The sequence below is a fragment of the Macaca nemestrina genome, chromosome 5, assembly GCF_043159975.1.
Source record: "Macaca nemestrina isolate mMacNem1 chromosome 5, mMacNem.hap1, whole genome shotgun sequence".
NCBI lineage: Eukaryota > Metazoa > Chordata > Mammalia > Primates > Cercopithecidae > Macaca > Macaca nemestrina.
This window is the reverse complement of record NC_092129.1, coordinates 85,934,356-85,958,182: the sequence shown is the minus strand read 5'-3', so window position 1 is coordinate 85,958,182 and position 23,827 is coordinate 85,934,356. Positions and strand designations below refer to the sequence as shown.

At 37.8% G+C, this 23,827-nt stretch overlaps 1 long non-coding RNA gene across 10 annotated transcripts in view; it reads right to left on the bottom strand.

The window, feature by feature from the left end:
* LOC105499063 (uncharacterized) overlaps positions 1–22,730 on the bottom strand; it is an 87,366-nt gene extending 64,636 nt beyond the window's left edge. For 9 of the 10 annotated variants that reach the window (XR_011623516.1, XR_011623511.1, XR_011623514.1 and 6 more), the window contains exons 1-2: positions 22,588–22,730; positions 12,521–12,721 (exon numbers count right to left, since the gene is read on the bottom strand). This is a non-coding gene — a long non-coding RNA (uncharacterized lncRNA). Of the gene's footprint in view, positions 1–958; positions 1,162–12,520; positions 12,722–22,587 lie in introns of those variants that run through there. The other variant, XR_011623519.1, reaches the window with a different exon arrangement.
* Positions 22,731–23,827: the final 1,097 nt, after the last annotated feature.

Here is a 23,827-nt window from a genome sequence, read left to right as displayed (position 1 = left end):
TAAAGTCACCTTTAGCAGTTTGCTGCCCCCGCAGGGGAATAAATAAATATAAGTAAATAAGAAATAGGCATCTTGTAGCTTAAAAAAAAAAAGAAAAAACACATCCCTCGTGTATGTTTTTCTTCTAGTGAGTTGTATGTGTATTTGGAATGGGTAAAAAATGAATCAGGAAGCAATGATTCTTGCTTTAAAGGAAGAAAAACATCACTTCTTATTGTGCCAATTTCCAACAGATAATTAATCTATATATGTTGTTGCCACTTAGTAGTCTGACCCCAGGACAGCAGGCAGAGTCAATCTCTCTGTCTCTCTCTCTCTCTCTCTCTCTCACACACACACACACACATACAACTCACACAAAAGTCTCTCTCTGTGTCACATACACCTGCATGTACTAAGGTCCAAAGTGTCATTAGTAGTACACACAGTCTCTGTTTAAAGATGATAACTCAGTTATTCCAAGATAGGAAGCTCTCTCTTACCCTTAACACCTGCATAAAAGTGCCAGGTATTTAAAACAAGTTGCCTGGTATTTATTTCCAAATACCAACAGTATTATTGCTGCAGCTAGATAAATACCACATGACATGAGGGATAACCACCATTCTGCCATGGCCCTAGACAGATCTGAGTTTACAAAGATTAAGGCAGATAACACTGAGAAACTCAGGGCAAGCAAAGAAACTAAAAACATGACTTTCTCTCAATGGTGTGAAAAGCTATGGGAAATTAAAAAAATAAGCTTCATAGAAAGCTTTGTAAAAATGACCTGGAGAAAACACAAATCTGAATATCAGTAATAAATTAAACATACCTGGAAGTGGGTGACTCTGACAATGCAAAATTTTGAAACTGGGACTTGAGACCAATCCTTAGAAGGATATGAAATTGGCAGCAACAGGAATGGGCACATCACTCACAAACTTTGAAAAGTTAAAAATACTATCCTCAAGTAAAGTGATTTTTATTAAAGTTCAAAAAGCAGGACTTAAAGTTTCTCTTCTCATGCAGTTCTCAAGAGCACTCTTCAGCTTTCACTTCCTTCTTGCCCAAAGGCAAAGATGACATAGCTGTGTCTTTATGAATTTTCATCCACTCTTATAAGAAAACTGAGACACACCAACACTTTCAAAACATTTAAAGATAGTTCTATTCTTGAATCTGTGTGACCAGGAAATCCAAAATAATACATTGACTCAAAGTCTTGCAATGTTTTGATTCATATCCAAGATCTACACAAAGAACGGCTTTCATTCTTTGAACAAATAATTTCTGAATGTCTACCATATGCCAGGCTCAGCACTGGGCACTGGAAACTTAACAATGGTATAAGAGGCATTCAGTAAGTATTTTTTTTCACTCATTTGAACCAAAATTAAGATGAAATGGGGCAAAAGATGTAAGTTAGGAATTCTTCATTAAAGACTATTTTTAGAACTGTCTTAATTTTAAAATAATTTTATTTTTTAATTGATGCATAATAGATGTACACATTTTGGTGATATGTGTGACAATTTTTACATTCATGTAATTTGTAAAAATCAAATCAGTATAACTGGGATATCTATCACTTTAAATATTTGTCTTTTCTTTATGCTAGAAACATTCAAATTATTCTCTTCTACCTATTTTAAAATATACAATATATTGTATGTAGTCATTCAACTGATCTCTCAAACTCTAGACTTTATTTCTTCCATCTAATTGTACATTTATACCTATTAATCAACTCTCTTCATTCCCCCCATCTCCAGTTTTATCATTGCGAAATATGATTACAACTCAACTGATATAGCAAAATTAACTTGACAAAGTAATAAAAAAAAGACAGATTAATATATAATTAGGAACTCAATTTGTACACGTAAATAAATACTTCTAAAATATTCAAAAACCATTTTTTCTCTACTAATTTACTCCTCCACAATTTTGTGCATACTATTAATTTTAAATTTTAATGTACTGAGATTTTAAGAAAATTTTTAACTCAGTTTTCTCCTAAATAATAAAAATTTCCACATATAAGAGACCAGATCCATAAGATTTGGGGGGCTTCTATACGCTCTTCTGCATTCTGCTCTTCATACTCACATCCCATTTAGAGCCTTCCTCTTAGGTGTCTTGGTTAATTCTGAAGCTGGCTGGGCACATGAAAGTGTGCAGACATTCAGTGCTCCCATTGGAAGTTTGCCTCACAGCCCAAAATATAAACATTTGCATTCTCACTTAGAAGAGGGTGAGAGAAGAGAGCAAATCAAAGTAACTTAAAAGCTGTTACAGCATTTTAAATGTTCACTCATTTAATCACTACCTTAACATAGATGTGTAAGTTATATTTATTAATACTAAAGAAAATCCTGCCCTGGTTATAACATCATTTTGTTACATATTATAAATAAACTTTTGTCTGTTGGAATTGTTTTGTGCAAAAGTAATTGAGTCACATGACAGCATTCGTGATTTTAACAGAAACCCTTTTTGCTGGTGGAATCTTCTGTTAGAATGTTACTCACAGAGAAATCACAAGTGCATTTTTTGTTACTAGGGAAAATAGAACAGATATGCTGTTAGACTTTACCTTCCCTTAAAGCCCAAAGAAAGAAAAGATTTCTACTGCCTTAACAGTTTGAAAGCAAGTGAAATAAGCTTTACTTCCCAAAGCATTCTTCTTGTTTAGAACACTATGTAATTCAAATTCACTTTGCAGAAAATAAAATCAGAACATTTAAGAGGAGAGAAAGGATCCTAGAAGAAAAGACTGAAGGAAGCCATGTGTCATTAATTCAGTTATAAATTATTAGCCAAAAGCAGCCTCTCAGCATTTGTATTTGATGAACAAAAATTGATTGCTTCAAGGGCATTTCAATCCTTTTGATGTTCCCATCTTTTAGCCCACCACAAATCTGAATCCTTAACAGAATGATTATAGCATTATAGTAATCCTGAGAGCCAATACTAAAGGATTTGCAAGAGCAATGGAGATCAATAGTTTGAAAAAAGAATGTCTTTTTGAATTGACAGCGCTGTCTCGCCTGATCGTGAACCTGAACAAAATAAGTGGAGTCTAAGTACACAAGCAATCTCACAGGCCAAGCTGAGCTGCTGCGATGAGCCAGTTCTCTGAGAGCTTGAATAGGCCTGAGCGCTGAATATTTCTAAAGGATTAAACCCAAACTAATGGCAACCCAAAGATATTTTGCAAACAATCAGCTTTCCCAAAATAGTTAAGATAATACATTATGGGTCTTGGTTTGGTATTCAAAAGACTGAGTTCAGCTACAGGTTCAACATTTGCTTTTGCATAGAGTTTGAGATTATGGGAAATTGGATTAGCAGCCACGTTGTCTTAATGGCCATCTCCTTTGGGCTACTTTGAAATTGAGAATCCCCGCAGTATTTCAGGATGGACTGGAAAAAACTACATCCTTAACACATAACATGTTAGAAAACCCAACGAGCCAGAATTATTTAACGACACAATTGCCTGCATCTATGGGATTTTCAAGTTGTAACATTATTTGATGCCTCAAAAGACAGAGAAAGACAGCTGACTGTTAAAAGCTTCTTGAACAATTCAAGGATTAGCATAAAATTATACACAAAGGAGAGTAAGTACAGCACAGGCACTTGCTCACCACAGTAGGGGCATTGTTAGGAAACGCAAATGGACTCAGTGAGAGTGTGAAGGCATCTTAACATTGTCTGACGGCCCGCATGTTTTAACATTGATGTATATATTTTCCAGTTCTTTGTTTCCTCAAGAAGAGGCAGCTTAGTCCACTGGAGAAAGAAGTCAGAAGACTTCAGATGGCACACATCTGGAGAACATCCCATGGAAAATTGTGAATGGCTAAGTAATCTCTTTCAGAACCAAGACAAGGAGTGGTAATTTATGGTTTAACAGACTACAAAACCTGCCATTAGTTCTAACATACAAACTTTAAACAAATGATTTGGAAGAGTACAATATACAACAACAATTAACAGAAGGAAAACAGCCATCCTGCATGACACAAGTTCCACACTTTCAAAGATTAAAAAGAAAAGAAATCCTTTCTCTAACCGAGTTTGTGTTTTCAGCCACTGGGCAAGACAGCCTTGCCGGCCATTGCACTGGTGGGATGGTGCTGATCCTCACATTTCTGGCATCTAAAAGAGTGGCTCAAATTAAAAGCATGTTGAAGTCACAATCCTTGAGAGTTGTGCTGGAGCAGGCTTAAACATTTTATTTGGAGGCTATGCATGATAACATGTGATCCTTAAAGTTAACCTTTTTTTTCAAGCTGTTTAAAATGTTTTGTAGCTGTTCTTGTCTAAATGAATCAAAAGAAGGATAAGCAGGAACTAGCATAAATAATAGCTGCTTTAAAAGGGGGCAGCAAAATTGATAGCTCTACAAATGGCAGCCACCTGTACCAGGAAAACTCAAAGAAAGAGAATAAGTATTTGAAAGAAAGAATAATTGGAGATGTGACAGCAAAGAATAGAAATCACTCCCCAGAAGGTGTTTAAAAAGCTCTTCTCTCTCCTACTTAATCACTGTTCCCTTAAGCCCATAAATTAAAATGCGATGTGTATGTTATATGCATTATGAGCATGAATACTCGTGTAATCTAAAGAATCTTTGCTCAGCTTGTTTTCATATTGCCAGACTCAATTCCATAAATAATATAAGAACAACAAACTCTTACAGTGAACCGTTCTGCATTACATTATCTCACAGTTTTATTGAATTGTGGTATTGATAGTCTGTTACTTAAGACTCTCATATTAGTGCATAAACAAAGACTTGATTTCTCTAAAAATAATTATCATTCTTTCCTTTAGAAAAGGTAAAACAGATACATCACTAAATGTGAAAGAAATTTATAAAAGAATAAAGTACTCGTTGGCAATATATCCCTGAGAACTTAAATGGTACACATGACGGATGATGGAGTGAGTCAAATGACAGCTTTGTTGTATTAAAAGAAGTGCTTTAAAGAAGTCCTTTGTTGGAAAAAGAAATGCACAACCTTGTAATTTTTGAAAGAATAAGAAATATTTAACCCTAACTCTTTAGTAAATTAATAATTCAATCTAACCAACTTGACTGGCATCAACTGGTCTTGTGATAGGGATTCAATGATAAATAAGACACTTGAAGGAGCTTGAAATCTAGTAGGGATGATCATTGTGCCCTTGAAATGTGCCTGTACTATAACAGAAAAATGTATGTCATCTTTATCCTTAGGTTCCTGGCACAGAGTTCCTAAAACCGTTGGAATTTCCTGTGTGATAAGAATGGCTTTTATTATTCATAAGGAGCCCCTTTTGATCCTGTCAGAGCTTATGCTAATGAAGTAACTTGGAATGGGGTCCCTAGGTAGACTCAGGATAGGTCTGGTCACCAGGAAGACCAAGTGATTAGAACTAGAACTTTCACTTCCTCCCACCAACATCCAGGAATAAGAAGGAGATCTAGAGATTAAGATCTGTAAACACTCTTGACATGTGATGAGCTTCTGGTTGGCAAGCACATGGAGGTACTGGAAGGGTAGCTCCCTAGAGAGATCATGGAAACTCTGCACATACACACCCCAGCTCCCATACATTGCCCTGTGCGACTCTCCTGTTTGGCTGTTCCTGAGTTTTCCTTTATAGTAAACTGGGAAGTACAAATAAAATACTTTCCTGAATTCTGTGAGCCATTCTAACAAATTATCAAATCTGAGAACAGGGGTCATGGAAACCTCAATTTATAGCTGGTCAGTCAAAACACAAGTGGTAACTCAAACTTGAGTTACTGGCATTTGTGACTGGCATTTGAAGTGCGGGGTCAGTCTTGCGGAGCTCAGCCCTTTAACTTGTGACATTTGACACTAACTCAGGTAGATAGTGTCAGAACTGAATTGAATTGTAGGACACCCAGTAGAGAAACAGTTTTCTATTAATGTCATTAGTATTATGGTTTTATTATTGCCAACGTCACCTAAAAGTTGATCTGATTTTCTATAAATACCTATAATTTCAAAGGACTTTTAGCATCATTTACAAGTGAAAAAGCTATGTAATCAGTTAAAGAGCAGGTCAAGCCTAGCAACACTATGCAACACAATCTTCCCCAAATACTTCCCTTAGAACAATACACAACAAAGGTTATAGGTTTGTTTGCCTGGTGTGCAGCAAGTCAACATACAAGACATTGGGGATGGCAGCAGAGAAAGAACTGAATGGGGAGATAGAAGGGAATCTCAAATCCACCTCTCCAAGGAGCTGGTTCTAAGGATTTTAAAGGGTTTGCAGGAGGCTGAGGTGTGAGGACTACTAATTAGTTGAAGAGTGTAGAGTGAAGTCATGAGAGAGAGAGAGATGAAAAAACTTCATTATTACACTGATGTGATTCCTCTATGGGGGTCTATAAATTGGTTGGCATCAGCCATTCCACTGGAATTCAAGATCTGAAGAACATCTTAAGCAATTCTTAAACATAAAGCCTTATAATTCTAACATCAGTGATCCTATCTGTAAGACCAGTGGGAATGCAAATGGTCAGTATTTAGTGCTACATGACTTTTCATTACAAGGAAATGGGCCAAAGTGCAGTCTGACTAATACATAATTATAACTGTATTTCTGCCGAGAACCCAGCATGTAATCCCTGTTAACCCTGTGGGGATGGTTTCTATAACATGTGCCAAGGAACACTAGTCTCAAAAGATGTTCTCTATAGAAAAAAGTTTCCATGGCCAATTAGTTTAGTAATTACAAAACTATACACAGATTAGAGAATCACAATATATATCACCATATAAAATCGCTTGTGAAAAAAATTAATGAAGAAAAGAACTTAACTCTCTTTAAATTCGGTATTGCACAGCATGTCTGAACATGGAATGCCTTTATTCATTACACCATTAACATCCTTGAAAACAAGAGTTCTAGCGAACATACGTTGGGAAATTTCTGTGGATCATCCTCAAGGACCAGTTTTTGAGCCAGACCAAAGCAGTGATTTCCTTTGCTCTGAAATTCTATCTCAATTGATACCAGAAACATTACATCATTTTGTTCTTTTTTAAACTTTTAAGTTCAGGGGTACATGTGCAGGTTTGTTGCATAGGTAATCTGTGTCATGGTGGTTTGTTGTACAGATTATTTCATCACCCAGGTATTAAGCCCAGTGCCCATTTGTTATTTTTCCTGATCCCCCCCCCACCTTTCACTCTCTAATAGTCCCTAATGTGTGTCATTTCCCTCTATATGTCCATGTGTTTTCATAATTTAGCTCCCACTTATAAGTGAGAACATACTGGCATTTGGTTTTCGGTTGCTTTGTTAGTTTGCTAAGGATAATCTTTCCTAAACATGAGTTAGCACAAACCATTTCAAATATTCTTCACCGATTTAGAGACATCCCTCAAAACCTTGGTTAGAAATAAATGAATTAATCAATTATTTCTTAAACATTCAGCACAACTATAAAATTAGACTAATTCCAAATTTACATAACTAAAGCAGATGAACCGTTCTGTGTTCCAAATGTTAACAAACTTTAACTCTTTGAAACACACATGGAGATTGAGTTTCACTGCATAAAAATAGAAGAGCAATAGAATAACAGAGGGCCACAAAGGAGGGGCAGGAGCCTGTGGGTGGTGGCAGTGGACTTGTGCACTTCATTTGAGATCATCGCTGATGAGAACCAGGAGTCTTTAAGGTATCTGGATGCTACTCTGCTACCTTAAATGAAAACAGAGCATTAGTTATATACATGGAGAATTCTTCATGAAACTGAAGGCCAAGAATGCAACTGGGACTGCACACCAGGAAGCATCCTGGAGGTCAGCTCTCTTCAAATCTCTCCAAACTGCATCTTGGCTTCTTTCTACTGTCTACTCCCTTCCTTTCTCTCTCTCTCTCTCTCTGCAGATAGGCCTTTCTCCACTCCTCACCCATGACTCATTGCAGCCTCTGACCTCCAGGTCTACATGTTCAGCCACATGAAGTAACTAGAGGTCTAGTTTCAAAGCCAAAACATTGAACGAAAAAATGTGACTGGTCCATTGCAGATCAGGTGTCTTGACAATGCTGCCTAAAGGCACAAATAAAGATGCACATCAAAATGACCTCCAAGAGCCCACCCTGTGAAGCTGAAGCGTAGTTAACCAAAGAACCAGAGATAGCCCATGAATGAAGGAGGCTCTCTGATAATATCCACTGAAGGTACTGAAGCTGTGGTTTAGCAATTTATTACTTCAGAAAACAGACAGGGTTATAGTTTTACACATGTAGGTAGATAGGCAAATGCCATTACTAACACTAATAATGGAAAGGCATGATGAGCAAATTAATAGTAAAAGTAGAATTTCAGCGGTACGTGGAATATTGTTATCTCACTTCAGAGGAGATGCAATGAGAAGCTTTTTCACTTCTTGTCTGATAACACAAACCAAATTTTAATAAGAAAAATGCTTTGTTTGTTTGTTTGTTTGTTTGGTTTGAGATGGAGTCTCACTGTCACCCACGCTGGAGTGCAGTGGTGCGATCTTGGCTCACTGCAACCTCCGCCTCCTGGGTTCAAGTGATTCTCCTGCCTCAGCCTCCTGAGTAGCTGGGACTACAGGTGCATGCCACCACGTTTTTGGGTTTTTCTTTCTTTCTTTTTTTTTTTTTTTTTTTTTTTTTGCATGTGTGTTTTTAGTAGAGACAGGGTTTCATCGTGTTAGCCAGGATGATCTTGATCTCCTGACCTCGTGATCCCCCCACCTTGGTCTCCCAAAGTGCCTGGATTACAGGTGTGAGCCACATTGAAGTGAATGTTTCCACTTCAAAATAATTGCTAACATGTTATGAGACACTATTCTAAGCTTTTTAGGTGTAGTATCTCAATTAATAATCCAGCAACCCTATCTATGATAAGGTATTAGTTTCATCTCCACTTTACAAATGATGCAACTGAGGCTTAGAGTGGTCAAGAAAATTTTCAAGGGTCACATAGCTAGAAAACAGCAGAGCCAGGGCTTCAACCAAAAAAAAATCACACTGGAACCGTCTGAATAATAAGTCTATCCAATCCAGAGTCCAGGAGAGGGAGAAACTGAGGCTGCCTGGAGCTGCATAGTCACATGAATGTTGCTTCAACATTAGTAGGTATCACCTACCTTCCTCATAAAACAAATATACTCAAACTTAAAAATGAAATTTAAATCAGTGCACTAACAAAGGCTCAAAACATACAAAATTCACCAACTTCTCAACACTAAGCATTACTGCCTTAGTAGACTGTTAAGCACACATGCTCTGCACCACGTGTAGAGAGATACTCATTCCACAGGTCCTGGGAGTTAAATTTTTTCCTCATTTCATAGAAATTGAGAAGAATTAAAAGAGTTTGTGTTGGGGTGAAAAGCTTTCCAGGCAGGTTTTGTTCACTGAAGTTAAAGGACAGTTAATTTTAAAATATGTGCACTTAAGAACAGCGTTTGATCTGCCAACAAATAAACCAAGAATTTTCAGTAAAATGGAAAAAGTTTTAAGGTCTGGAAGTGATATAAAATTGTCATGAAAAATAAAATGTTTCAGTTGCTTGATAGCAGCTTGGTGCCAGTTCTGATAGACACACTAGGATCCAGAGATTTCCCAAACCAGGGGCATATGGCAGAGAATTGTTATGTACAGAGGTTTGATCTAGTACTGTACCACCCTGTTAGCATTCAGCAGTTAGTAGATACTTAAATGTTAGTTTTCATCTAGCCTTAGTTGGAAGGAAGAGAAGATCTTGAAGTTCCAAAGCAAAACTGGTAAAGTTCTCTGTGTCTTTCAAAGTCACTGTTGCTACCTCTGCACACACTTCCCAGTAACCTGGGTGGGCTCTCTCATGGATGGGCTCACATTGCTCTCAAAGAGCACAAATGCTGTCAATTAAAGCAATGACTCTCAACAAAACAAGTCTACTCTTAGCTATACAGTTCTGTGCATGGAACTGCAAAGGCAACAAAAATTCTAATTGCAGGGATGGGAAAATAAAAGTTCAAAGATTAGGAAACCCTAGGGCTAGAAACAAATTCAAGGAGAGTGTTGTAGGGCTGAACAGAAGCATCCAGTGAGAGCAGAAACCTGAATATGATTATCACAGGACTTCCTAAGGGGAGAACCTGACTGGAATGTGAGGGAGAAGAAGGCACAGTGGGAAGCCCTAAAATACACTTTCCTTCTCTGGTCCTCAACAAATGAGCCTCATCATCATCCCCAGACATCACAGTTAAGTACCCTGAAAAGCTCCACTTCAGAATAAGAAGGAATATGAGTTAGAGAAACTCAGTTTGTTGAATATAAATTATTCACAGCCTTATTAGAAATAAAATGTCCTTATTAATAAAGCACTCTGGTTATCATATACGCTGTATATGGATTACAATTTTTATCATATATGCTGTATATGGATTTTATCATATATGCTGTATATGGATTACAGATATGAATGCAAAAAAGTACATTCACTGCCTTAAATGGAATAAATTTGGTTTTTTTTTTTTTCCTTAATGGTGTGCAGGCCCTTGAGGATCCCATTCTGTACAGGCACAGCACCATTTAGCACCATTTATCATTCAGCTGAAGACGTGTGAAATTGCTAGTTAACACAATTCCCTTTGATGGTCTGTCAGATGAAAACTCAGTTCTCACTGTTCGCAATTTGTGTTCTATATATACATTAATATATTATAACTGAAGTCAAAACCACAGCTAATATTGACATTGCCATATTATTAGGCAAGGGTCCATTACGTGTTCAGGAACTCCAAGTTGCTGCCTTGCACAGATAACACCCACACTAACCAGCTCCTCATTTCCCTCCCTCTCTCTCTTTTCCTCTTCTTGAGTAGCCCTTTAGTACTTTCCCATCTTACTCCTTTTTAACTTGGACTGCTTTCCTTATTATGCCTTTTTATGTTCCTGTGAGTTAGAGCATATATTCTTCAAATTTGAATGTAAAAATCAGTCCAGAATGAGTCAATCGATAGAATGTGCTAGAATTACTACTGGAAAGATAGAGGAGGGAGGGAAAGGAGAGAAGGATTTAACGCTTTGCAAAAAAACCCAACCTTCTCTATCAGCAGAAAGCATAACCCATTAGCATTCCAAACAGGCTGTGCTGACCTGGTCCTGCCCCTCTCCCCATGCACACACATCCCAGGGGTATCTCCATCCTGGAGCCTCCACACACACGGCTGGCACAGCATCTGGAATTTTATCGCCATTGCAGAGAGAGGATCTGGATGGACCCACTGCTGGTTACTCCAAATTTTTCTCATGACTGAATGGCTTGATATGCATTAACTTGCATGGTATTCTTTGTAGTTGATTTTTGCAGATATTTGCTCTTTCGACACATTTGTATTACAAAGAGGAACATATGGTCCACAAGGAACCATTTCTATATGTATACGTTCCAGAGTTTTCAGATCTTTTTTGTTTCTAATTTAGCTTTTAAAAAACTTTTTTTATTTTTACACTTTAAAGATGGTTTTTCTACAAGGACCACATATAATCATACTTAAAATTCCTTAAAGTCAGTGGCATTTTAGTGAGCATACTTTACGTAGGAGACAAATATGTAAGACAAATACCTAACACAAATAGACAAGAGGCTTAAGAAAGAAGAAATACAAATAATATATTCCCATGGAGTAAAAGTAGAGAGGGCTGCATTTTTGTCGGTAGAATGGCTATCCCTTAACTGGCATTTCCTCTATTCACACAAATTAACACAGGCCACCTCTAGCATCTCAACCAGGATCTTGGCGTTTTAAAGGCTGTTCTCCTTTTATAGCTGGAGTACAGAGAGAAATATGGAAGATGTGGACTAATGGGAATAAAAAGTAATCCTGCCAAATAAAAAAAACAACAAAAAAAATGGGTAGACATGATATGACATATCTCAGTGTAGGTATTGTGGCCCAGCTGAGAAAGAAAACTATAAGGACGATGCATATGTATTTGCATTGCTATAAGTGCTGCAATAATTATATAGTGACCTAAGGACTGAGGTTTTCAGCTATGAAAATTATAGTTACTTGTAGCTACTTATAACAAGATTTTTTTAAATGATTAGAGCAAAAAGTTAGCTGAAGCTCACTTCACTCCATGATTTACTTCTTTAAAGCAAAATTAATGATAACACGATATGTTTTATAAACAAATGCCAAAGCAAAATGGATAAATGCATGAACTTCAAGGCCATTCTTCCCAGCTTTCAATCCTGGTGTTACCACTCATTATCTGGTGGCCTTGGTTAAGTGAGTTAACCTCTCTATGCTTCAGTCCTTGGCATTAAATTAACAGACAATAGGTGTTGCTACTCTTATTATTTTGACTCATTTTTGTATTAGCAAATATATAAACACTTATACTAACTGGTTTAGGTGGGGATAAGTAATGTTAGCAAATTTAACAAACTCCAAAATTTAAATTAGCTTAACACAACAAAAGTATTTCTCACTCATGTCAAAGGACAGAGTGTGGAGATAGTTTTACTCACCAATGTGGGAGCTAGGTTCCACCTATTTGGTAGTTGTAGTTTCTTCATATTCTATGGCCTTGGTGTCCATCACTGGATCTCCTGCATCCAGTCTACAGAAAGAAAGCTCAGGAAAATGCAGGGGATTTAGGAGCCAGGCCTAAAAGAAGCTTGCATCATGTCCACCACATTTTATTCTCCAAGACTTAATTATGGCCCCATCTGGATACAAGGGGGTTAGAAAATACAGTCTTATAGTATGCCAGAAAGAAGAGGAGAAAATAGATTTTGGAGAGCACTACAGGTTTTGTGACAAGACACTCTCCTTCTTACTAGCCATCTTTGACACAAAGGGCATTGGTAGGAGTTTACTTGGGATTTAAAGATGGAAAAAGGAAGCAATGCCTTGCAGACATACAAGTCTGCAAGCAATGCCTTAACAGACTTATCACAGCAATAGTATGTATATGATGTAACATTTATGACCATTAAGTGAGAGAGTATATGTAAAGAGCCTGGCACCTAGTAGATATTCAATAATTGTCAGCTGTTTCATTAATTATTGTATATGAATTTACAAATCTTGGGCACATCATATACCAATTGCCTTTTTTGAGAATGTAAAATATTCTTCCCACAAACCTTTCCATACTAGTGTATATATTTTATATTCTCCTTTTACTTGACTCAAAACGAATATCCTTTGTAATAGGAAGGTCAATCCCAAGCCCCAAAGCACACTGAATTCTATATTTTCTAATAATCTTATTACTTATTTCTCCTAGATCTCATCTCAGTTTCTCTTAGTTATTTTTCTGAGAGTCCTAAGAATGGAATAAAGTAATGGTGCTGGGATATTATATGTAACCTGAAAATACTGTTGTGTTACCAGTCAAGAACATGATCTTCCTCACAATTTCTCTATCTCATAGCTTTCATTTTGAAAGTGATTCTGGGATTCCACATATTTTGCAGAAGATCTTGAGAATCAATTAAATTGAGAGTACCAATGTAAAGAGTAATAAGCTTTATCCTAACTCACTACAGGTATTATAAAATGAAGTCCTGTTAGAATAGGAGGAAAATGTAATTACGTGATTCAAATCTAGAGGCAACTTGTGTCTGTTAGGTCATGGAAATACACTAGCAAACAATCTCTTCCATGGTACTATCCTGTAAGAGCTAATTCAGGAATTATGTTTCTTCTATAGAAACTATAGTTATCAATGTGGTGGTCGGGGGGCAGGGTGGTGGTGGAATTATTCTCTAACAAAGGAGCAAAAATTGCTCTGTTTAGAAATTTTTACTTTACTTTTGTCTAAGACACTTCGTTTCGATCATTTCTCAGCAAGAAGATCAAGCTACCTGTATAAGATTGACAAAAAAAGAACACAAAATAAGACTAAATTAAGCCTTCTATACTTCATGGTAAGAAAATGTCAGCCAACATATTCTGAGTCCTTGCTATGTGCCAGATGTTGTTCTAGGTCCTTTGAGGCAGGTTCTATTATTGTCCCCATTTTACAGACAGGAAATGGAGACTGGGAGAAGTAACTTGCCAAAGGCCAGGGGCTGATTTGGGGTAACACTGGAATTTGAATATAGGGAACCTGGCTCCAGGGTCTAAGTTCTTAACCATGACCAGCCCTTGATAACTAGAAGGTGACAAACTACCTGAAACTGATACCCAACATAATGCGTTAAATACTTCTCATGTCGTTTATGTGTAGAAAAATAACTATTTGTTATTCCAAACCAATAGCTGGCCCCATGCCTGAACATAGAAATTCTTCCCAAGCAGGACCTTGGGCTTAGCACATTGATATGGTTAGGCTTTGTGTTCCCACCGGAATCTCATCTTGAATTGTAAGCCCCATAATCCCCATGTGTCAAGGGAGAGACCAGGTGGAGGGAATTGAATCATGGGGGTGGTTACCTCCATGCTGTTCTCATGATAGTGAATGGGTTCTCATGAGATCTGATGGTTTTATAAAGGGCTCTTCCCCACTTTGCTGGTCACCTCTCCTTCCTGCCACCTTGTGAAGAAGGTGTCTTGCTTCCTCTTTCACCATGATTGTAAGTTTCCTGAGGCTTCCCCAGTCATGCTGAACCGAACTTCCCCAGTCATGAGTCAACTAAAGCTCTTTCCTTTATAAATTACCCAGTCTCGGGCAGTTCTTCATAGCCACATGGAAACGACTAATACGTACATATTGCCCTAAGGATCTTAGTTCCTATTAGGTGGCTCAAGACATTGTTACTCAAATATGAGTCAAATGATGTAACATATGAAACAGATGAACTTTATCCCACAGTCCCCATACAGTATCTATGAGCTTTGTCTTTCAACAAACCCATGAAAAGATAATAAATAGCGAAGAGTAACTCCAGGAGCCTAAGAGCTTGGCCTCAGTAGCAGACAGGAGGCTTTGAGGCCTAACACTCTCTTACCACTTGTGTGACCAGTTACTTTAATATGATAATAAAAGTACTTTTCCTATTAGGTTTTCCTTTTTTTTTTTTTTTTTTTTTTTTTTGAGACAGAGTCTCACTTTGTCACCCAGGCTGAAGGGTAGTAGCGTGGTCTTAGCTCACTGCAACCTCTGCCTCCCAGCTTCAAGCGATTCTCCTGCCTCAGCTCCTGGGTAGCTGGGATTACAGGTGCACACCACTACACCCGGCTAATTATTGTATTTTTAGTAGAGACGAGGTTTCACCAGGTTGACTAGGCTGGTCTCGAACTACTGACCTTAGGTGATCCACCCACCTTGGCCTCCTAAAATGTTGGGATTACAGGCATGAGCCACCACGCCTGGCCCTATTAAGTTTTCTAAGGCAATAACATTTCTCAATCTTTCTGTGTGGAAGTACAGAGGAGACTTAAGGCGTGATTTGGTAGATTATAAAAATGGCAGTGTTTTAACCTCCCTGTGACACACAGGCAGAATTCTAAAGATGCTCTTCCTAACCCCAAGATTTCTATTCCATGCCCATTCAAACGAACACTAATCTACATACTGCTGTGAAGGGAATTTGTAGGTATAAAGTTCCAAGTCAGTTGACCTTAAGGTATGGAGATTTTGGTAGGCCTGACACAATCAAGTGAGACCTTTAAAAGGAGAGAGTTTTCTCTAGCTGGTGGCAGAAGAGGAAGTTAGAGATTCAAAGCATGAGGGAAATTTTATAAGCCATTGCTGGTTTGAATATGTGCCAAGGAGTGAGGGCAGACTTTAGGGTAGAGAGAGGACCCTGCTGAAAACTGACACTAGGAAACAGAACCTCAGTCTTACAACCAGAAGGAGCTGAAGTTGTTACCCAAATTACCTTAGCAGAGTTTTCCCTCGAGCTTTCCAGAAAAAAGCCCAGCCTGGCCAATGCCTTAATTATAGTTTTGTGAGGCCTTCAGCAGAGAACCCTGTTGTTCCTGCCCAGATTTCTGAACTAGAGACCTGTGAGCTAATGAATGACATTGCAGCCAGGCACAGTGGGTACACCTGCAATCCCATCACTTTGGGAGGACGAGGTGGACGGATCACTCGAGCCCAGGATTTCAAGACCAGCCTGGGCAACATGGCAAAACCTGGTCTCTACAAAAAATACAAAAATTAGCCAAATGTGGTGGTGTGCTCCTGTAGTCCTAGCTACTGGCAGGGCTAAGGTGGGAGGATTGCCCGAGCTCAGGGAGGTTGAGGCTCCAGTGAACGTGCATGATCAAGCCACCACACTCCAGCTTGGGCAAGAAAGAGCTCAATAATAACAACAAAAATAAGAAATGAGTATTGCAATAAGCTGTTACATTTATGAAAATGTGTTACACAGCAATAGAAAACTAATACATTCCCCAACCCTTTACTACTACACCCTTCATTTAAAAACTCTTAATCTCAGTAATTCTTAATTTGTTCACAATTTCACCAACTTCTGAAAAAAATATATTTTTATTTGAGGTTTTCATGTCATTAAAAAGGCTGCTATAGACTGGATATTTGTGTCTCCCCGCCGAAATTCGTATGTTTGAAACCTAATTCCCCAATGTAAGGGTATTTGGAGATTAGGTCATAAAGGCGGAGCCCTCGTGAATGGGACTAGTGCCATTATAAAAGAGGCCCAGAGAGTTCCTTGCTTATTCTGCCATGCTAGGACAGAGGAAGAAGATGGTCTTCTATGAACCAGGAAGAAGTCCCTTACCAGACACCTAATCCAAGCACCTTGATCTTGGACCTTCCAGCCTCTGGAACTTTGAGAAATAAATCTCTGTGGTTCATAAGCCACCTGGTCCATGGCAATCTGCTATAGTAGCCTGCATGGACTAAGACAGAGGCCTACACTGAGCAACTGTCAGCCCTAGGCAACCATTTTTGTTTAAAGTACGAGGTAAGCTAAGTACGCTGCACTTCAGCCTGTAGAGAAAAGAAACTTCTCAGAGCACACTACAGATTTGCAGCCTCTGCTGTGTGCCATAGAGTTGTATGCCGAGTGTCACACATCTTAATCTTTGACCAGAAAAATAAAATCTCTGCTTTTCCCTTATTAATCATATGAGCAGGAACTGGTTTGATTCAGCAGTACTTTCATCCATTCTCCTCTTTTTTCCAGGTTACAGGTTACATACACATTTCACTTTCCCTTCAAAAGAGTTATTTATATCATCAATTGACTGTCATCTAGAGATCCTCTTTATCACAAGCAAATATATAAAGAACAGGATACCAAACAGTATATACATACACAGTAGACAGATATAGATAGACAGACAGATAGATAGATAGATAGATAGATAGATAGATAGATAGATAACCAGATAGATAGATCCATAGATCCAGATGGATGGATAAATAAATAGATATATAGATAGGTAGATAGCTAGATCCATAAATTCCAGAAGGAAATATACAGAAATTGTAAGAATTGTTATCTCTGAATGATGGAATTGTGAATATTTCATAATTTCCTCTTTATTTCTAAACTTCTACAATGAAAATGCATTTTTAAATCTGAAAAAAATATTATTATAAAAGAAAAAATTTCCTGCTAGTGCATAAAGCAACATTATTCATGCACTTGGAACTTTTTCTTGGATCCTAGACAAAGGTTTGAACCACTCACTCGCCATGATAAAATTTGTATAGCATTTGCCCTGCACTAGGACATAGATGATCCGTTAACTTGAACTAGAAGATCCAAGTTCAAGTCCTAAACTTGCCACATGTGGCCTCTTCAGCAAATCATCTATTTTTCTCTTATTTTCTTCTTTATAAAATACAGATGGTGACATCTGCTCAGTCTTGAGAGGATCAACAAGATCCATATGAAAGGAGCTTGTAAATTTAAAATCATTATGTACATGTTTAGGTGGTATCATTTTTAGTTTTAATTAGTGTTAACAATCCTCTTTCCAGAATTGCCTTGTGAATGCTGATTTTCCTCATCCCAGTCGTTAATACAATAACATGTTTTTCCATAATTTGGAAACATTATTTTTAAAAAACCACTTCTTTTTTCCTTTATATACTGTCCTTATAGAAAAATCTTTGTTTCAAAATATTTATTAAATCAATCAAATCAGTTAGATAAGATTATGGGCAAGTATTTCTCCATTGTTGCAAAAAGAACCGAAAGACTAACTCAGATTTTGTGAAGCAGTCTCATTTCACAGAACCAGACCTTTCTCTTTTTAAAAAATTTGTATTAATTTGTGTACAAATGTGATTTTGTTACATGGATAGATTTCAAGGAAACACAAGGTTACAGTAAAGCCTGCCCTGGGCAAACTGAGATCTATCTACATGAATATTACCTTTCTGAGTATTTTCCCTCACCCATTTTTTCACTTACTATGTTTCTATTATATTTGCCATTTGCCTACTTCCATAACATGTAACGTCCAGTGAAAAAAACCACGAACTAGTTCCCACTAAGGAACAAATAAATAATGAGGCTATGGTGTCCTATTGTAACAGACTGTCAGGAAGAAGTGTTAGAGTTTCAGTCTTCACAAACAGGTTGAAAGTCAGAAGGCCTGTCTAGACCATTGAAATCTTATTGTGTAGGCCCAATACTTACTCCGTACCTCCACCAACCTACACAGTGTGCTAACACCCTAAAATTATTCCTTATTGCTTTTCTCTTCCATCCCACCAGCCTGCATCTTACTCACACCCACACCACACCCACACACACTGTCAGTGTTGATAATATTAGTTATAAATTTCCGAACAAAGTTTAATGTTTGAGTGACTCATATATTAGGCACATTTAAAAAACAGGAACTTTTCAATTTGAATTATTTTTTTCTTTTGTAAAATATATGACTGACATTGTTTGATATCATCAACAAACTCTCCCATTTGTCTCATACACCAGAAGTATAAGTGGCAATTTAGTGCAATAGTTTTGCACAGATTAGAACGTGAGCTTAGGAGGCTCTGGGCCTTGCTTGGTTTCTATGGTGGTTCAGATCATCAGCTCTGTGTCAGAGCCTGTGTTTAAATCTCAGCCCCAGCACTAACTAGCAGTGAGAACTTAAGCAAATATGTTCCTGTGAATCAAGTACTATTATTATCTACATTGTGCAGACCAAACCTTCAGTTGGTTTGGTCTATATAATTGGATAATAATAGTACTTGATTCACAGGAGCTCAGATAAATATCTGAGAAGATATTACATATAGTCCCCAGCACAGCACAGGGTTGGCCATGTAGTACACATCTGATAATTGCTAATTATTGTTATTATACAAGTAGAGGGTGAGGCTAAAAATCTCCTCCTGCACTAGGATTCTATGATATAATTAGGGTGACATGCCAACGTTATTTCTCCCTAAAAATAGTACTTTATTTCAAACATTTTTTAACCAGAATATGTAATGTGAATTTCTTTCTTCTACTCTCCAGAGGGCCCGAAGTTTCCTTCTGAATGGAGCATAGTTCGCTACCTTCATTGAGGCACTAAGCAAGACAAAAGAACTTGTCCCTGATTCCCTCACATCATGTAAAAGCATGTGTGAAACTAAGGAAACTTTTCACTATTTCTCCTTACCCATCTCCTCATCAAAAACCTCTCCCACTGAAAGTGACTGCATGCTTTTAGCACGGGCACTGAAGAGCATAGAAAGTTGGTGAAAGCAAAGAGAAATAAAGAGCCCAATGGTGTAACCTTTCGAAAGGGGATTGGGCAGGACAGGATGACAGTGCTGCAAGCACTGCAGAAGTTCATGCTCACATGCATCTTGAAAACAACATCTCCACTCCCAAACGTCTGGTCCTAATTCCACTTGGAGGCATTGGCTTTGATATGAAGGAGCACAGCCAACACCCAGGAGCTGGATCCTCATGTCACCAGCCTCCTGGGGAGGGCTGGAGGCTGCTTCACTGAGGATCCTGTCCCTCCCCGAAAAACCCCAAGCGTAAGCAAAGCTCAAGCTTACAGGAAAGCCACACAGAGGATGGGCTTTTTTTGCAATATAGGATAAACGGATAATGGATGGATTGCAAAAGAGGATATTCAAATGTCCTTGGTTCTTTTTACTTTTCTCAGTTGGTGTTTGCCATGCAAAGGGTGAGAAGCTTGTTTTCTTTTTTGTACATTGAAGGGTATTAACATTTTATGGAGAGGAGATGGATTGGTCTTTTTGAAGTGCTCGCTTTGCTATTATTGTTCAAAGAAAGAAATCAGTTCCGCATTAAGCTGCGGCTCTCATGGTAGCCTGGGAGGCCAGAGGGACGTCGTTGTGTTTCCACTTTCTGAACTCAACACACACAGCTAAGAGAAAGTCATGGGATTCCTCAGGTCTGCTTAGAGCCACTTGCAAATTATGTGGCTAAATTGGATCCAAACTACCCAGCTGTTGTTTGTTGCTAAATGGGTGCAGCAAGAAGCCCCTTCTGTCCCCAGTGGGACTATCAGAAAGTAGGGGAAATGCCTCAGCCAGATTGCAGATTAGACAACAGTGAGGCCATCTCTCAGGCCTTAGGGAATCTGTATCTTATACTCAAATTTCCCCAATTGTGGTATAATGAGAAAATGTGGAAGCTCACTTCAAAAATGCACCCAGCCACTCAGAGTGAAATGAGGAAAGTGCCATCTTCCATTGGGCTTCCTCATCAACACACCTGAAAACTCTCTGGCCATCCATCCTACACACCCAGTGCCAATATCCTCGTCATGGCGGTTTGGCAACTTCCATTTGCTTTTGGACACACAGCTCCTGTGGCAGTCCAGGTTTTCTTAATACATTTAAAAAGCAGATGCCCACTACCCTGATATATGACCACAGCTTCATTCACCCATAACCAAATTATGATATTTTATCTTTATTATAAATGAAAAGTCTGACTCGTGACCTAGAGTAAGTCGTTTAAAAATCTCCAAGCCTCAATTTCCTCATCTGTCTAATGAAGATTAAGCATGAAAATGTATGGTAAGTTTCCAGGCTTGTTGCAGGCCCTCTTTCCATTGTCTACTGCCATGGTGATTAACTTTATGTTCTGAGCACAATACAGTTAGTTATTTGTACATGCTGGCAAAGTTGTCCAAGAAGAAATCTTTATAGCCATTAAGAATACCTCACCAAACCTCAGATATTTATATAAATTTAAATGCTCAATTGTTCAATTACATTCCCTAAAGCTTATGATTTCAGCAGGAGAATAATAAATAACATTAAGATGGAAAATGGGTTGAAGACATCATTACCCCAAACTTCACCCCCTCTAAAGGATTTTATTCATTGTTATAATCTGGACCAAAGAAGAAAGTTTTTTTTTTACTAAAGGGAGAAGAGGAAGAAATAATAATGTGATCTACTGCCATTTTCCCATTTTTCTTTCAAAGTGACTCCCTGTCCATCACTGCTAGGAGGCTACCTCTGGGACCCCAAGCCAAATCATATCAGTAGAGTTAGAAAACAGTAAATTTATTTTTCCTCTCTGGGCATCAGAACAGCATATTTTATAGTGAGCTACAGATGCTAAATTATTTGAATCCTTGTTCAGATGTTCCTAATTTACATTGTCTGTGGCAAATAAAAACATAAGTATGATCCATATTGCAAATGCATCATACTATGATAAATCTGTAGCCTTCTTTCTCTGAGTCTTCTTCACCTCGTGGAATTTATATTGCAGTCATAATAATGTCAAACCTACACTATGAATATCTTCCTGCTAATTACGCCAAGTTTTTAAACAGTGCCCATTTATGAAGACAGTATTATGGTATTCTTGATTATACCCTAAATAATTCTGTAAACATAAAACATGCTTAATAATATTGGAATTCCACTAAAGAACTGCAATAAAAATAAAACTATGACATACATTCCAACGTTTTCTTTTTCCTTTTATAAAGAATGCTTTTGATGAGATGCAACACCCTTTAAAATCTCATGAACTAAAAAATACCCATATATATTCTGATTTCAGGTTATTCCTAGAAATAGAATTGAGGCCAAAGAACAATGTGAGAATAATAATTATAGTTATGATAGTACTGATCATAATAAGTAATATCTATCGAGTGATGAGCTAATTATGTCCTGGGTTAAACTATGCTACCATGCTTTGAAGATATTACTTTAAATCCCCTTATCAATCCTTTAAAGTAGAAACTCTACCCCATTTTATGGTTGTGGATACTAAGACTTAGAGAGTTCAAGGACTTGTCACATTTATGCTATATGATCTTACGAGTTTTCAGATTCCAAAATATCCAAAAGCAGAAATGGCAGAAAATTTCCAGTTGGACTTCCAGCCTATCCACATAATTTTTGGCAGGCATGTATATAAGCTATAGAGACCTAGTAGGCAAACTTCCATTTGGGTCTTGTGGGCAGAATCCTCATAGCTATAGTAATCTCACAATGTAAATGCTCAAGGATCGGGCTCTGATTCCAGGTCAGATGTGTTACCACACAGACACAGTGGACAACTTATAAGACCTCTTTCTGATTGCTTTCCCCCCAAGGCTCCTGATCACCCAGCCCTGCCTTACCTCACACCTGTCTCTATGTTCACAGCGTTTCTACTAGAAGAGTTCTTAGAACAATGGCCACAACAACAGAGTCTACCCTTTTAAAACGTGGTCTTACATGAGTAAGGCAGCTGATGGGACAACTTCACTTTTCAAACTGTTCTTCTGACATTTTAAAACCTTGATTCCATGTCCAAAGCTTCATTCACATGCAATTTGGCCAAGTTTACAGTTCTGAAGTTCATGTCCAAATCTGCAGCATGTGACAGAGTCTGGGTGGGAGTGGGGGGATGGTATTGTTACTCCTCTGTCTGTGATGTCATCTGCACCTGTAACATGCATATCAATCTGGGATAGTCCCATGGGTAGTGGGACAGTGGAGAGCTGGTTTCAGAGCACCTGGAATACAAAGAAATTCATTTTCATTCAAATGAACTATCCTAAACATAGAGAACAAAGTTAATAATCAAGATATACCATATATGCTAAGGATGCTGAAATGTGATTGATTTACTTTGACATACAAAAATAGATAGATCAAATTTTTCTATAATTTAAAATTTACAATCTAGTGCTGTAAAACACTGACTAATAGCTTCATTAAAATCCACACTTCCCCCCACCCAACAAAATAGTCTCAAATCTTACTCAGTATAATTAAGTGATCTGGCAACTTCTATATAAAGCATCTTGAAATAGCATGAATAGCTTCTGTGTTACCCCACACCCTAGGATATCACCGCAAACAAAATTTCACACTTAACAAAAAGAAAATGACTCCATGTGCCTTGGAGAAAATTGGAAACATTAGCAGGAATCTGTGCAAATGAATTTTTCCTGATCAATTATAATATATTAAATAGGACTTGGTTTGAGAAGAATATTATAAGATTTGGGTACACCAATTTTTTAAATATTTAAAATGTTTATATTCTTCACATCTTTCACAGATTTTTTTTTCTCCCAAGGATAAATAAAAAAGAAAATCCAGTTCAATTCATTTCCTTCAATATAGCACACTAGGACTTCCTCATTTAAACCGCAGACAACGTCCCCTCTAGTCCCCTCCTCCCTTGAGCCTGAGTCGAGGGAGACTCTCTCAATGTATGCTCAGCCACCAGCTACCACAAGTCACTTAAGTAAACACAGAGGCACCTTGGTGAAAGCAATTGCATGGTCTGAATACCATCAACTGACACTTCTATTCAGTGACCCTCTCAGGTCTCAGAAATAGTCTTTTCAAATTCCGGGTCTTGAGGTATTGATTTCAATCAGCAGCTTTTCCTAAGAGCATCATTTCAAAAATAGCCCTGTCACAATTTCTACTATCTCATCTTAGTTTCATCTGGGCTTTGTAT